Below are 18,122 nucleotides of genomic sequence, written 5' to 3'. Positions count from 1 at the left end.
ATTTTTGCTTTTGTTTCCCTTGTCTCTGAAGCTGGATCTAGGAAGAAGTTGCTATGACCAATGCCAAAGAGGTTTTCTGCCTGTGTTCTCCTACAGGATTTTGATGGTTTCCTCTAACACATTTAGGTCTTTCATCTATTTTGAATTTATTTTTTGTGTATGCTAAAAGAAAGTGGTCCGGTTTCATTCTTTTGCATGTTCCCAACACCATTTGTTAAAAAGATTGTCTTTTCTCCTTTGTCAAAGATTAGTTGACCATATAGATGTGGGTCCATTTTTGGGTTTTCTATTTGAAATAAGTGTACTCTTAATCCCCTTTATTTATTTCACCCATGTTCCCACCCACCTCTTGTTGGGCAACCACCAGTTTGTTCTCTGTATTTAAGAGTCTGTTTTTTTATTTGTTTGTTTGTTTGTTTTCTTCCTTTATTCTTTTGTTTTCTTACTTAAATTTCACATATTAACAAAATCACATGGCATTTGTCTTTCTCTGACTGATTTATTTCACTTAGCATTATACTTTCTAGGTTATTTCAAATGGCAAGATTTGTTGCAAGTCTTAGTGTTGCAAATGGTATAATTCCATTCTTTTTGTTGGCTGAGTAATATTCCATTGTATATATCCACTGCATCTTCTTTATTCATTTAGCTATCAATGGACACTGGGGTTACTACCATTTCCTGACTATTGTAAATAATCCTGCAGTAAACATAGGGGTACATATATCTTACAAATGAGTGTTTTGATTTTCTTGGTGTAAATACTCTGTAGTGGAATTACTGGATCATTTTGCAATGCTGTTTTTAACTTTTTGAGGAATGTCCATACTGATTTCAACAGTGGCTGCACCAATTCACATTCCCACCAACAGGGCACAAGGGTTACCTTTTCTCTACCTCCTCACCAACACTTGTTATTTCTTGTCTAACAATGGCCATTATGTGTGAGGTGATTTCGCATTGTGGTTTTTTATTTGCATTTCTCTGATTAGTGTCGTTGAGCATCTTTTCATATACATGTTGGCTATTTGTATTTCTCCATATTTGACATGGAAGCCACTGAATGAGGAAAAGACAGTGTTGTTACTAAACGGTGTTGGGGAAATTGGGTATCTACATGCAAAAACATGAAACCACACTTGGATTACTGCCTTCACAAAAATTAACTTAAATTGGATTAAAGACTTAAATGTAAGACCTGAAATCATAAAACATTTCTAGAAGAAAACATAGAGAAAATCTCCTTGACACTGGTCTTAGCAATAATCTGGATATGACACCACTGGCATGGGCAACAAAAGCAAATTTAAGCAAGTTGGAATATATCAAGCTTCTGCACAACAAATAAGACAATCAACAAAAAGAAAAGACAACTTTGGAATGAAAAAAATGCAAATCTTATATCTGATAAGGGCTTAATATTCAAAATATATAAGGAACTCATACAATCAATGGCAAAGAAAAAAAATCCAATAAGAAATGCCCCAAAGACCTAAATAAGCATTTTTCCAAAGAAGATGTAGACTCAACTTCTTGTAGGAAGAAGGTACAAATCACATTGCCAATGGACATGGATTTAGACAGGAAATAGTTATGGGGATTTAGAAAGAGGAATAGTTCCCTGAGACATTTTCATCACAAGTAAAAAATATGTAACTATGTAACCTGATGGATGCCAACTGGACTTACTGGGGTGATTCTTTTGCAATGTATACAAATATCAAATCATTATGTTGTATACCTGAAATAAATATAACATTACAGGTCACTTATACCCTAGGTAAAAAAATAAAAATAAAAATAATAAAGGTAAAAAAATCACAATCTGCAAAAAACTCAGTGTAATATATATGTTCCAAAGATAGTTGCACTAATATATCCCATACCAGGTATTTTTCTTATAGTGTTATATTGGTATTCTTTTGTCAGCAGATGGAGTCTATTCCCCTCCCCTTGAATATAGGCTTCCTTAGTTATGTACTTTTAACAAATAGAATATAGAGGAAGACACTGTGTGACGTCTGTAGCTAGGTTAGAAAAGTCAATACTGCTTCCACCTGGCTCTGTGTCTTTCTCTTTGCACCTCCTCTTGGAATTCAGCCATCATTTTGTGAGGAAGCCCAGGCCACATAGAGAGGCCACAATGGCACCAGCTAACATGTAAACCAATAGCCAAGATCAACCACTGGATGTATAAATGAGAGAACATTATGATGTTTACAGCCCTCAGACTTTGAGATGTCCCAGTAGACACTAAATGGAGCAGAAATGAGCAAATGAGCTTCCTAAGAGGGCTTGCCCAAATTGCAAATATGTAAGCAAAATGAATATTGTTGTGTTAAGCCACTAAAGAAAACAAAACAAAAACTTTTGACACTTTAACTTCATCATTCACTTCTCTCTCTCTCTCTCTCTCTGTCTCTTTCTCTCTTTCTCTCTCTCTCTTTTTAATATTTATTTTTGAGAGACAAAGTGCAAGCAGGGGAGGGGCAGAGAGGTAGACACAGAATCTGAAGCAGGCTCCAGTCTCTGAGCTGTCAGCACAGAGACTGACATGGGGCTCAGACTCACAAACCATGAGATCATGACCTGAGCTGAAGTACTATGCTTAACCAACTGAGCCACCCAAGCACCCTTTCTCATTTTACATCTAACTGTTGTCATCCATTTTACTTCTACATTGACCTTCACCTACAAGTTGTTAGTATTGTTTTAAATCATCAGCATTTGGGTAGTTCATTAGAATCTTGCTTTTTGTTGCTCTGTATTTACTTCTGTCCAGTCTCGTTTCTGTCCTGTACTCTTTTCCTTCAAGTGTACACGCTCTTTTTAGTAAGTTTTCATTTCAAATTTAAAATAAAATTTCTTTCACTTGGTTTTTATCTAAAATATCTTTTTTTTTGCTTTCATTTTAAAAGTTTTTTTTTTTTAACTTAGGATAAAAACAAGAGCTGTAATTAGTTTCCCTCAGAAATCTGAGGATTTCAAAATAATGTTTTTTCATTAAATTATTTCTGTTGACAAGTCAATGCTATTCTGATGCTACGTTGAAGCTGGGTGACACATTTGATAATGCTGAATCATCATCTTCTTTAGTCTGTTCCTGCAATTTTTGAGCAATTTTATCAAAAGCTTACTGTGTTCATTAGCAGACTCTGATGTCTCTATGATAGACTCCGAACTCAAATCTTTTGCTCTTCAGTAGTAGGAAAATAAGGAAAACTTTATATCGTCCCTAACAGATTTCTGGCTGAGGTTTCCAGATATATATGCTCCATATATGTTTAGAATTTGGCAGACATGCATTTACCATCCCCAAATCATTCCATCATCGGTAATATTAGTCCCTTTACTTTTACTTCTCTGATGCTTTATGCTCAAATTATATCTACTTCTCTATTATTTTGTCTTTTTTAGTGGAAGATACTGTTTGCTATAAGCTACTTTGTTTGGAAAGGAAATGATCTCATCAGGTTTATAACATCCAATAGTTGGTTAATAGAGCTCATTTGATAAGATTTCTTCTATTATCATTAAAAAAAATCCCTATGAACATATGTTTCTTCATCCCCATGGTGATTTTAATAGAGTTTCAAAGAGAAGAATAAGTAAGCTTATGTTCAAAACATCATTTTTAAGTGCCATCTATGACCTTTAATATTTAATTAAAGAATGAATTTCATACTGTGGATGCTTTTGCCAAATGTAAAGTATACAACATCACATTAGAATTATTCTGCGATTAATTGCTCTATGTGAACAAAGTCAGTGTGATTAAACACAGACTACATAAAAATAATGTTTCAGCTTACTATTTTTATTTTAGTCATGTAAGTAATTAATATATCTCACTAGTCTAAGCACACAGCAGATAATATTATATTAATCAAATTTACAATAATGTATGCTTAAAAATGAATATTGACCATCAATATTGATGTTAAAATAGGTCTGGATTTTAATTTCCTCTGAGGTTTGTTCCTGCCATTTTTGATAGCTAAGAGAAAAAAAAACAACTTTGCAACCATTTGTCTTATTATTGACTTTGTGAAATTAACTGCAGTCCAATATTAAAATTATTGACTAATGTAGACAAACAAGTAAAGAAGTAAGTTAAGATATTTAGATAAGATTAGAACTAAATAATATTCAAAAGCTAACTAAAATGACTTTCTTAGCACACAAAATATTTTTTATATGATTAGTAAGGATATCCTATAATAATTTATTGCAAGTTCTTGACTTTTAAATAAACTTGTTTCAGTCCTGCCATTTGGTTTAATTCCGCATGCTTATACATATTCTAATTACTTTGTTTCTAACATGAAAATGTGTGTATTTCATGACGTTGTTTTATTGACTACATTTTGTAAAATGACTATTCTATGATCTAAAGAAATTACACTTTTTATTTCACTTTTCCAGGCTAACATTTATAATTCACATCACAAACAACCTCCTTAGAGAAAACTCCCCTCTGTCTCCCAATACTGAGGTAGTTATTATTTTCAGCTACTTTCTTAGATTCACATAAGCTCATAGTAGCAACAATAAAGGCTTATTGTTTTAAGGTTTTGTTTAAGGTTTATTGTTTTGTTATGCAATAATAGTTAACTGAGAAGCCTATTTGATAAATACATATGGAAAGACTACAGTAAGCAATGAATAAATTATATTTCAGTTGATTTAGAGAGCTTTTGCCAGATCGTTTCAAGAAAACTCTCTGAATTAATCCAAAGTATAATAACAATGGCATGAAAGAATTTGAAAACCATGTCAAAGTTTACCTTTATGTGTATACATTTCAAATGTATTTTGTTATTTGTATAAACTAAATGTGAAATATCTACAACCTTTAATATAGATTACAATACAGTAAAACCTTGGATTGCGAGTAACTTGTCCTGCACGCGTTCTGCAAGATGAGCAAACATCTCTAATAAATTGTATCTTGATAAACGAGCAATGTCTTGCAATACGAGTAGCAGGTGACACCAAATATCACAAGATAACAATTGAGCCAATGGTTCTTGAAATTCATTTTGATATACAAATGCTTTGGATTACAAGCATGTTTCTGGAACAAACTGTGCTCTCAAATCAAGGTTTTACTGTATATACAAATGTAATGTGTGAACTTTGGTAAAATGAATGGCTTGTGCACATGTGTGAGCTTTAAATGAGCTTTACATATTTCACTTTCATGAAAGGTTAATCAACTATCTTTTTACTGCATATCATTATTTATAATAAAATAGTTTATAATTTATCACAACTCATCAAAAACATTGCCAAAATTATGTGTCAGTTAGGAAACCGAAAGCACATTCGAGGTAAAATAGGTAAAGAAGATTATACTCATAAAACTGCAGTTTATAAGATGGGATACAGGAAACACAAAGGATGGATAGTTGGGTAACCTCAAACGAGTAGCAACTGAGCTGTCTCCATTTAAAAAAAAAAAATTAACGTTTATTTACTATTGAGAGACAGAGACAGAGCATGAGCATGGGAGGAGCAGACACATAATTGGAAGCAGGCTCCAGGCTCTGTGCTGTCAGCACATAGCCCGAAGAGGGGCTTGAACTCACAAACTGCAAGATCATGACCTGAACTGAAGTCAGATGCTTAACCCACTGACCCACCCAGGTGCCCCTGAGCTGTCTCCATTCTTAAGCTGACTACACAAACGGAGGAAGGGATTTCTGCAATCTGAAGGTAAGGAAAAGTCAGGTGTGGTGGAATACAGTGAAGAAGAGGAGATCCTTTGTGAAACAACAAGGTTAACCTCCTGGGTTCACAGAGAGAAAACCAGAGGGTTAAATACAATGACCTCATACTCCTCTAATCATCACAAAAGTCTACATACTGACAAAATTGATCAGCAAGACAAAGCGTGGAAATTTGTCCATTTAATCCACAGAGCTCAGTTTCCCAGGGCTAGATGAGTTTGGAGAACAGCAGAAAGTACATCTAGAGAGGCAAACATAAGATATCAAGCAAAAAACATAAGTATTTCTGTTGATGGTGACTTTTGTTGTGAATTACCATAAAAGGAAAGTTGGTATGTAGATATTTTACTTATCAAAATGTCAAAATTTATAATTATAATTAATATCAAGTATTAAATAAAATGTTTATCACCAATACAAAAGAAAGGCAATTCCTATGAGAAAATTATGAGGCGTAGAATCCTCCTTAATCAGCAATATAACTGCAATCAATTAAGTGTGGTCATGGAATATATACCTGCTTTCATTCATATATTATGCTTAGGTTTTAAAATGAGTTTTTAATATTGAAGTTTAATATACTCCAAATAATAAACAAAAATTTCATTCAACATAAGCCATCAATACTTTCAAGATCATGAGATTTTCATATTTGAAATTAATCCAAATGGGTAATAAATTTACCTTATAAAATGTTTGCTTTAATTACATCATCCATCTATTTTATTTTATTTTATTTTATTTTATTTTATTTTATTTTATTTTATTTTATTTTATACAGGTTGATAATGATTAAAGACTCTGAAAGTGCCAGAAAAGTGTTGATTTTATCCTAATGCCAATCTTTTTAAGGTTAATATTCAAGGACTTTCTCCTCTTTTCCTTTTTCTAATTTGGATACAACCTATTGGAGGCACTTCAAGTTCACAGAACTCAAATTCTGCAATGTCTAGTTGGCCATTAAACTTAGCCATTGATTTTTCATTTTAGTTATAGGTTTCATCTCCAGATGTTCCATTGGGTCTTTTCTATACCTTTTACATCTCTTCTCATCATGATCACATTTTCACTGCTTTCTTAAATCTTTGGAGTTTAGTTATTGTAGTTGTTTCAACATTCTTGTCTGATGATTCTATGATCCCTGTCATTAAAGCTAGTTTCTATTGATTAAATCTCCTGGCTATGGGTTACATTTTTTTTTTCCCAATTAGAGGCCCAATATTTTGAATTGTATTTTGTCAGGCGCTAAAATGTATGTACATACATATGTGTCCATGTATGTATGTATGTATGTATGTATGTATGTATTGCCTTCAAGTAATGCTTGGTTTTATTATTCTGAGACATTGTTAGGTTTATTTAAAATTAGTGAGTTTATTTAAAATTATTTAAATCTTGGGGTGTCTGGGTGGCTCAGTTGGTTAAGCATCTGACTTTTAATTTTGGCTCAGGTCATGATCTCACCGTTCGTGAGTTCGAGCCCCGTGTCAAGCTGACTGCTGACAACATGTGGAGCCTGCTTCTTTCTCTCCCTCTCTTTCTGCCCCTTCCTCTCTCTCAGAATAAATAGACTTTAAAATCAGTGCAATCTTTTGAAGCTTACTTTTAAACATGGTTAGGGTAGGCCTAGAACAACCTTTAGATTAGGGCATATTTGACCATAATACCCATCTCAGGATTCTGTAATGCTTATGAATTTGGAGTTTTTTTCCATGCTGGCCTGTTGCAACATTAACTGTTCCCTACCATTGTGAGCACCAAGGCATTTATACTCAGTCTTTTCTAGTAAATTCTCTCCTTGACTTCAAGTAGTTCAGTTCCTTTTCTGCCTGTGCAGATCAGCAACAGTCAAAAACTTAAGGGAGCACTTCTACAGATCTCTCTCTCTCTCTCTCTCTCTCTGTCACTTCTCTCTCTCTCCTTTCTCTCTCTCTCTCTCCCTGTCTTCCTCCTTCTTCCCTCCGTCTTTCTTTCTCTCTTCGAAATCTCTTCTCCAGTACTGTGCCCTGCAAGTTCTAGCATAAGTTTCACTATACTCTGAACCTTATCTGCTCAACTCAGCTTTATTCCTGAATAAATTTATTACTGAATAAATAAATAAAATTTGCTGCTGCCCAGGAACTCTCTGTAGTCACTGAGCTAGAGGCGCAGCTTCTTACTGGTTTCTCTTCTGTCAGGGAACAATAGTCTGTACTGATTATTAACTAGTAACTAAAAAATATTGTTTTACATATTTTGTCCAGTGTTTTCAGTTTCATGTGTCACAGGTTAAATACAGTCCCTGTTACTTCAATCTGGGGACAACACAAGTCCTGGCAAGTCTTTTTAGCACCTCAAAATTAAAAGGTCCCAATCCCAATCACACAAAAAGGAAAATGAACAAATTATTAAATACAATTAAAAAAAAACCCTGCAACTTATGATTTAACTTAATAAAAATGCAAAATAAAATCGGGAATATTCAAAATAATCTGATTTTTTAAAATTCAATTTGTTTTCAAGGGCGTCTTCAAATATGTAAAATAAACTTGGTAAAGAGTTTTGGTGCTGATGATATTGTGCATATTAAAGTGACTTAGTCATAAAAGTAATTTGATTTGAATTCATATATCAAAGAGACTCTTAAGGAAGTAGTGAGGGGGCACCTGGGTGGTTCAGTTGGTTAAGTGTCATGATCTCGAGGTTTGTGAGACAAAGCTCCCTGTCAGGCTGTGCATTCACAACACAAAGCCTACTGGGGATTCTCTCTCGCTTGCTCGCTCCTCCTCCCTGCTCTTGGTCTCTTTCTCTGAAAATAAATTTTTTTTTTTAAAGGGAGTAGTGAAAGTCCAGCATAATTGATAAATTATCTGGTAGATACATATTTATTTATTTATTTATTTATTTGAGAGAGAGAGAGAGAGAGAAAATCCCGAGCAGACTTCATGCTAAGCATGGAGCCTCATGCAGGGCTCAGTCTCACAGCACTGGGATCATGATCTGAGCCGAAATCAAGAGTCAGAAGCTCAACCTACTGAATTACTCAGGCGCCCCTGGGAGACACATATTAGAAAATAGAGCTTAGTTAAGATATTTGCAGCTAGATCCTGTGTGAAAGGCTAGGACATAATTTTTATTTTTTTCATTTTTATTTAATTTTTTTTTTTTTTAAAGATCATTTCCTTGACAGGGGCGCCTGGGTGGCTCAGTTGGTTAAATGTCCAACTTCGGCTCAGGTCATGATCTCCCGGTTTGTGAGTTTGAGCCCCGTCAGGCTCTGTGATGACAGCTTGCTCAGAGCCTGGAGCCTGCTCTGAATTCTGTCTCTTTTTCTCTCTGCTCCTGCCCCACTCACAGTCTGTCTCCTTCTCTCTCAAAAATAAATAAACATTAAAAAAAATTTTTTTAAAGTTCATTTCCTTGACAGATAGCATATCAGATATAGAAAAAGAAAATACTCTCTGAGGAATATATATTCTACAATGGAATTATATTACCCTGGAGAACATGAAGTTAAAGTTTTAAAGCTCTCTGGGATACTTGTGATTCCAGAAGTGTTTAATGAAATAAAAAAAATAATAATTACTCATTATTACTCATGACTTGGCCCAATAATTATTTCATATTATTTTCCCTAAAAATAAATAAAGATAAATCAATTTTTACAAAGATTTGAATGATTTGTTAACTTATTTAATTGACAATAGTGCCACCAGTAATAAAATTTGGACTTTTGAGTGTGTGATCATTTGGTATTTTTATCCTTGCCAACTTCAGTTCAATCTGAATTTTTTTAACGTTTATTTATTTTCTTCAATTTTTTTTATTAGTTTTCCTTATTTTTGAGAGGCAGAGAGAGACAGAGCGCGAGTGGGGGAGGGGCAGAGAGCGAGGGAGAGACAGAATCCGAAAGGTTCCAGGTTCTTAACCCTCAGCACAGACCCTGACTCGGGTCTAGGGCTCACAAACCACTAGATCATGACTTGAGCCAAAGTCGGACGCTTAACCGGCTGAGCCACCCAGGTGCCCCAACTTCAGTTCAATTTGAATCTACATTATATTCTAAGTATTATGTTAGAGTAACAAAAAAAGAGTTAGAAACATTGTTACAGAAGCTAAATTTTGCTAACTCCCAAAGATACACATTATTAAAAAGCATTATTTTCCAGTGAATTCAAAATAAATGTTTTTTATTTAATGCATTGCGCTTAATGAAATTTCGTTAATTCATGAAGATACAAATGGCTTGGTAATCCACAAAGAACATTTAACTTCTTCACCGTCTTCTTATATCAGTCATACTGAAGTGGCTCAGTTCTATCATTTATTAATTTCACATATTAATAAGAATAGAGAAATATCTCAGACAGGAATAATATGATGGTACAAACTGGTGCTTGAAAAAAAATACATATGTATATATATATATATATATATATATATATATAGACACTTGCCATATTTGAAAACCTGATGGGGAACAATTTGAATAAGGATTTCACTTTTGAGGTGATTTCACATTCTGTCTAGTCCACACAATTAATTTTATACAGAAATCTAAATCCAAAATATTTTTACTTACTGATTGTAACAGACATTATAATGACCACTTACCCAATCTCTGCATCCTAATCCTCAAAACCTAGGACTGTGTTACATTGTGTGGGAAAGAGGCTTTGCAGATGAGATTAAGTTATGGATCCTGAGATAGGAAGATTATATGGATTATCTGGGTGGACCCAGTGGTCCTTCTAAGAGGAAGATGAATGGATTACAGTGAGGAGAACTGTGATAATGGAGTGCAGGTCAAGTCCAATGGAGATTTGAGGATGCAATGCTGTTGACTTTGAAGATGAACAGGGACCACAAAAGAAGGAATGCAAGTGGCCTCTTGAAGCTAAAAACGGCACGGGAATACATCTTCTCCTACAGCTACCAGAGGAATGGAGCCTCTCCAACATCATTTTAGGACTTCTGCCTTGAGAGATGTAAAATAATAAATTTGTGTTTTTTAGGGCAATAATTTTGTGGTAACATGTTACAGCAGCAGTAGGAATATAATACAAATTTCAGTATTATAACTTGGGTGCTGCTCTAACATATACCTAAAAATGAGGCAGTGGTTTTGGGGTTGGTCAGTGGGCAAAATCTGGAAGAATTTTGAGAAGGATGATTTTTAAAAGCATTCGCTGCCTTAAACTATTGTAACTATGGATCAATCTCTAGTCACTTGGAATTCCTTTAGCATTTTGAACTGATAATTATACTTTTCCTTGTCTCTTGGTTTGCGTGATAATTAGTTTGACCGTATGCCCTTGTTTTGACTCGGGGGGGCTGGGTTCACATCTTCTGTCCTGATGTAATCATTAATAATACCACCTATATCTCTAAAAAATGCATCAGTTTGGATGATAAACTATATGTTCATCTTATGATAACACAATCTTTTAATTTTACTCTTCTCAGATTCAATCTTTGCTTTTTCTTCAGGTTGTTTTCCTCTGTTCTTCACATTAACATTGAAGTTTTCAGGATTCTTCTCTGTCCTTTTTTATATTCAGTGTGTAAAATCCAGTATGCAAATGTTTGCTTTAATTGGCATCTATATACTCAAAGATTCTCGACACCTAGCATAGCTAGGTAGAGTAGAGTAGTAATTGAATACATAATCCAGACATTCTCCTGAGTTTCAGAAAGGTATTTCAAATGTAGCATTTTATAATTGAATCTCCTTATTCTCAAACCTGCTCCTGATCTGGAATTTTCTTCGTATGGTGAAAGCCCCATTCTCCCAGTTATACATATTTAAACCTGAAAGACATTCCAGTCTCCTTTTCTTTCACCTCCCATATCCAACTGAAAATTGTGTTGTATTCTTTTTTTTTTAATTGTGGAATTTATCTTTTGATTTCTATTACGAAAGTTTTATAAAATCCCTCCAAAATTATTGCAGTAGTTTTTTAATTGGTATCAGTTTCCAGACTTGTCTTCCTCACCCTATCCTCAGTACTACTAATGTGTAGCATTTATAAATATTTAAACATTTAACTATTTCAATAATTTCTTAATGGAACATCCTTGGTTCTTCCATAAAGAAAGTTCATTTCTAGATTCATCCTTTGTACCGGTGTTTTCTCCTAAATTTTATCAGTATTGCAGAACTGCTTGTAATTTATATCTTACCATACCAACAATTCATTCTTTATTCATTCTTCCATCAATATTAAGCAACTATTAGACGTCATGTATTGGAGTGAACACTGAAAAGCCTTTCTATCCCAATAAAGTCCCTGATAATCTTCAAAATTTAGCTTAATTATTAGCTTTTTCACCAAAAATTTCCTTCCTATACTTAACCCACACCAACTTTTTTGTTCTGTTTCTCTGTACTCCCATGCATTCTGGGAAAATCTTTACAACAGTACATGTCAAAGTATATTGTGATTTTTACTGTTTCTTTTTTAGTTTGAATACATTGTGAAAGCAAAATCTATTTCCCCATCCATGTCTAACTCTTGAGCTAGTTAAGTAATGAGTTTGAGACAATCAGACATCACCAATAAAAACAAACAAATAATGCAAATGCAGTGTTTTTTTAACTTGTGTATCGATTAAAAATAAATTTTAAATGTTTATTTAGTTTTGAGAGAGAGAGAGAGAGACAGAGCATAAGCAAGGGGAGGAGCAGAGAAAGGGGGAGACGTAGAATCTGAAGCAGGCTCCAGGCTCTGAGCTGTCAGCACAGAGCCCGACGCAGGACTTGAACTCATAGACCGTGAGATCATGACCTGAGCCCAAGTAGGACGCTTAACCAACTGAGCCACACAGGTGCCGCTGAATGTGTTAATTTTATATAATCATTTTACATTTAAAAAATTATCTCTATGCTTTGGAAATAGATAAGTATATAACACTCATGTACCTAATCATCTTACCAATGTACTGCCCTGATTGAAGATACACATTGCTAATTTGTTCTACATCAAGTAAGAGCTCTACCTTCTCTTGCATTCTTTAGTCCTAGTGTATAGTACATTTAATTATTTTTGCATGCTAATGTGATGGTCACGACTTTGGTCATGGAACTGCCTTATCATTTATCTTGCACCCATAATGAAAAATTATTAAACTAACATTAGATTAACCACTTGAAGCTTAATTATGCAACTTTTAGAAATGTCACTTATGTATAATACCACATTTAATAGTTCTGTAGTGGACAAGAATATAAGAAATATCTGTCTAGGTCTGTTCTGTTGTCTATATTATATTCTAAAAAGATCCTTTCCTGGCTAATAACTGCAAAATCACATTTTAGTAGCAGCACATGCCATTATAATATCCTTTCAAAGTATCCCTCCATGGCCACAAAATTCAGAAAAATAGCATATTTTAAAACTTGGCTCATGATGGCAGCTCTCCACTAAAAGCCAATTATTCTGGAATATTCTGGTACTAAAATGAATCACAAATACTCCTCATTCACTGGAGTCTCATGAAACACTTTCAAGGCAGAAATGCAGTTTAGTTGAAATAACAGATGGAATAAATGGCCCCCCTGAACCCAATTTAACAAATATTGTAGTTGCCATCCTGCTTTATGATGCTGCTTTGCTCTGCAAAGCTTTTTTTAACAGTTTTCAAGTATTTGGAATCAAACATGGTTGGTTTTATTGAACTAGAAATATAACATCATAGATATGAGATACATTTACACCAAAAAACTGATTCTCAGATGACAGCATTCAAAAAAACTATCAGAAACTGTCAAGTGAAACACCATAGTTTCATATTTTTTTGTTTTGTTTTGATCTTTTACACCTCTTATGTTCTGTACTGCACTGTTCATGCTGGTTACTCTATTTAATTATATACTGTATATCTTATAGATGCTTTATAAATATTAACTTATTTTCATAACTGTTAATTAATAGATATTACTCATTGATATTATCATACTTTTGATTTTAGTATGTTAATAACAGTATATATTTAAGAGCAAATATTTTTCTCAGTTTTGGTTCTATTTTTCCCCCTTAAACTCCTCATTTTTGTAACAGAATTTTTAGAGAAAGTGTGAGAGGTGAGGAAATAAATTGGTATGTGTTAAGATCCTCTTATTATTCAAGTGCCTAATGTGTATTATTTTAGTATATCCTTATATCAATCTAGTAGATATTCGGTTCTTAATTTGTATAAGGAACATGAGGTTCAAAATCTTGACTATATCTATACTATTATAGAAGGAAAAAAAGATTGAGGCTTCAAATCCAACTCTGGTTACCCCAAGCATCTCCATAAATACATATTAAAGCTTTTAGAATTGTTATTCCTGAAGTAAAATGAATTTCCAAGTCTCCTTTTGAAGATTTATTATTATTATGATTATTATTATTATTAAGTAACCTCTACACTCATCATGGAGCTCAAATTCATGATGCTGAGATCGAGTCCTACACTTTACCAACTGAGCCAGCCAGGCATCCCCCAAGTCTCCTTTTTAAAACTAGGAAGCAAACATGGTCCCTGGACTGAATTTGATATTTAAATTGTTTTATTTTTTCTCTATATTCTGTTAATTAATTGCTTACTTTTAAAATCAGAAGATTTTCATTTTAGATCTCATTCCATTTTAGATCTCAAACTTCTCTTGAAAAAAGTGGTATATGTCAATATAAGGCAACAATTGAGGCATGTCTTCTGATAACACATGTGGTCCCAAATTTATCTCATTCCAGCATCTGCTTGTGCAAATAACTTTTTCCCCTGCATGTTTCTCTTACACATTGGGCTTTCTATTGTTAGATATTCATTGCTTCCTCCTGAAATCATTTGCCTCACTTCCACCAGATGGCAGGTTATGTTTACTTTGCTGATTGACGTAAGGAAAGAACTTGGATGAAGTTTAAATACAAAACAGGACAACCCAATTTGGCAGCATTTTGGCATTATCTTCATATTTCAGGGCAAGGTATACAACTTTGGAAGACAGATAGTTAATTTTGTTTCCTCTGTGGTCATGATTTGAAACTCTGTTACAGCCAGAGAAATAAGCCAATTGGGAAAAGAAAGAGAAGGTAAAGGAAAGGAAGGGAAGGGAAGGGAAGGGAGGAAGGAAGGAAGGAAGGAAGGAAGGAAGGAAGGAAAGAGGGGCACCTGGGGGACTTAGTCTGTTAAGCCTCTGACTTCATCTCAGGTCATGATCTCTTGGTTTGTGCGTTCAAGCCCCAAGCCTGTAACCTGCTTCATATTCTGTGTCTCCCTCTCTCTCTCTGCTCCTCCCCTGCTCACTCTCTCTCTTTACAAAAATAAATACAGATTTAAAAAATTAAAGAAATAAAAAAAGAAAGAAAGGATGGAAGGCAGGCAGGCAGGAAGAAAGAAAGAAATGAAGAAAGAAAGAAAGAAAGAAAGAACGAAAGAAAAGGAAAAAAGAAAGAAAGAAAAGGAAAAAAGAAAGGAAGGAAGAAAGAGGGGCGTCTGGGTAGCTCAGTAGGTTAAGTGACCAACTTTGGCTCAGGTCATGATCTCATGGCTTATGGGTTCAAGCCCCATGTCAGGCTCTGTGCTGACAGCTCAGAGCCTGGAGCTTGCTTCAGATTCTGTGTCTCCCTCTCTCTCTGACCCATCCCTGCTTGCACTCTGTGTCTGTCTCTCAAAAATAAATAAACGTCTCGAAAAAAAAAAAAAAAGAAAAGAAAAGAAAGAGAAGAAGAGAAAAGTAAAGAAAAGAAAAGAGACATAAGATAGCATTCAAGGCCTTTTCGTATCTATAGGTATCTTAAAGGAGATATCTCTGCTTTTCTTGGGGCTCAATAAAGTGGCTAAGGAAGCCCCAGTATGGTTCAATTTAATTTGAATTAAGTGTTTGGGCATTTGCAAACAAAAATAGTTGACAAATATGGAAAAAAATAGGTGGGGAGGAGGGAAGTACTGTCTAGGGGTCCACAGTTGAGGGCTATTTTTACATATAATAACATAACCATTGCATACAGTATAAGTTCAGTTAGTCAAAAATATTTTGACCAATACTACAGTAAGTCATTAAAATGAAGTTGAGAAAAATTCTTAATGAACTCACCATTCTTTATAGCTGCTAGGTATAAAGCCATTACCAGCAATATATTAGTGGTAATAATGGTTAGTATAGATTATTATTTATCAGGTACGAATCTAAGTGTGGTCCATGTTTTAAATAATTGAACCTTCATAAAATTCTATGTGATAGATTATATTTTTCTTCATTTTTGAGATAAGAAAGATAAGGCACGGAAAGGTTAAATAGTAGTAAGTAAAAGTCCCGAAGTTGCTAAGGAAGAAAGCAACAGACCTGATGTAGTACACCGTAGCTCAAGAGCCCCTGATTCTAATCACCCTATTCTGTTCTCATTGTGATCCAGTTCATCTTAAAAATAAAATACATTTTTCAATAAATAGAAATAAGGACTGGAATTAGTTTGCACAAAAATTTTAGCATTGATATTTCCTGAGTGTGGAATTAGAAATTATTGCTCTGTGTGTGTGTGTGTGTGTGTTTGACATTTTCAAAATACATTGAATAAGATGTTATTTTGGAAGTAAAAATATTAGTGTAAATGTTTTTAACATATTTACTGAAAATATTATTATAATTGTCAACACTTAATGATATCATGATGTCTGAAAGAAATTATCAAATACTTTAAAAATTGTATGGTAATATCTCCCATTTGAAAGAGACCTAAGATTTTTTTTAATATCTACAAACTCAATGTTTGTTAAATAAATGAATGGGTAAATGATTAGAAAAATATGCAAGCATTTTATTCTTGCATCATTAGTTCTAAATGCAAAGTGATAAAATAAAGAAAATTATCATTTCATTAATACTTTAGTACATGATGAAATATGTAGAATACAGAATACAATTAGCATTTTCTGTGATTTTAGGTATTTAACATAACCCCAATTTTAATGACTGGTATCAGATGTTGCAGTAACCAGATAATGTCCTCTGGCTGCTCTTGCTGATTTCTCTGAAGACTGGTGTTTTGGAAAGACTGTTGAATTGAGAAGCAAAGTCCAAGGTTTGCACTAATATTTAGTTGCTTTTAAAATTTCAACCGGTACCTCTGAATGTCAGTGTACTTATCTTCATTGTTTTGCATTAAATGTGGCACTTCTGAAAGTCAGAGACCTCTCTAAACTTTGGCTTACAATCAAAATATGTTTGTATTCCTACTATTATCAACGGTGTTAATAAAAGACTTTGACTTTGATTTTTTTTAATGTAGTCAAAGGGAGATGGAGATAAGGCATTAATTATTTACTTTAACTTGCATTATTCTGTTCTAGACTAAGGTCATTGTCTCTTATTCAAAACCCAGTTGGCATACAAATGCTATTTTAATCAAGTTATTTTCTCATTTAATAATATATATGCATATATATTTGAAGGTACTAATTTTTTCACTCATAGCTTGCTTGTTTTTAAATCAAATTTATTACATTCAAATCTATAGTTTGAATTATTGATTGCCTTGTATTTCAATACTTAACAGAGATTATATATCCCTCATAGATCTAAAATTTTTCAATATTTTGAAAAGATTCTATTGTGAACATATTATATTTGGTTATTCTTATCAGGCACTTAATAGACATTCAAAATTATAGTGAATAAAGTAATGATTTAAGTGAAATGGAAATTATTCTTACAGATTATAACAAAGTAATCCCACAAATGTACTGTGGGATAAAGGTTTGAGAAATAGAAATGTACATTGTTTAGTCAATTATCGTTCCGATTAAAAAGAACTGAACACTTTAGATTTTATTTTTCCATTAATTATACAAGTAATATGTCATTCTTGATCAAATGACAGTAAAAATTCTTAACATTAGGAAATACAATTTGTGCTATTAATCCTAGCTTCTTTGCTATTTAAAACACTTAACTTACTTTTCTTCTTGGGAGTAGTTCTGTAAGGCTGAGTCTATTTGTCTAAATTAAATTTAATTCACTTGTAAGATTCCTGCCACCAAAAGTTCCTATTAATATATTGTACTCAGATTTCTCCTTCTCGGAGAAAGTACCGATTTAATCTTATAAATTTAAACTTGTAATTAGTATCAAGGTGCCTAGTCATATTTGATATAGCCCATTTGAGAAATTTAATAGGTAATTTATAACCATTAATGTTTCAGAAACATTGTGGTTCATTTGAAAAGGTACAAAATTGATGAAATGTGAAAGAAGATTTATATCTTTATTCTTTGTATGAGCATATGATGAGCAACAGAAGTGAATTTTCTCAAATGTTTCACACTATTTTTGTTTTTCTGATGACATATAAAACATCTTGTGAGACAAAGTTGGGTTCAGTATATTTCTGAAACAGTGAAACCGTTCAGCTTGGTGGTTTAATCCAC

The sequence above is a fragment of the Lynx rufus genome, unplaced genomic scaffold, assembly GCF_022079265.1.
Source record: "Lynx rufus isolate CCGP_SWC_20201006 ecotype Redwood Valley unplaced genomic scaffold, mLynRuf1.p SCAF_3, whole genome shotgun sequence".
Classification (NCBI taxonomy): domain Eukaryota; kingdom Metazoa; phylum Chordata; class Mammalia; order Carnivora; family Felidae; genus Lynx; species Lynx rufus.
Note: the sequence above shows the minus strand (reverse complement) of the source record.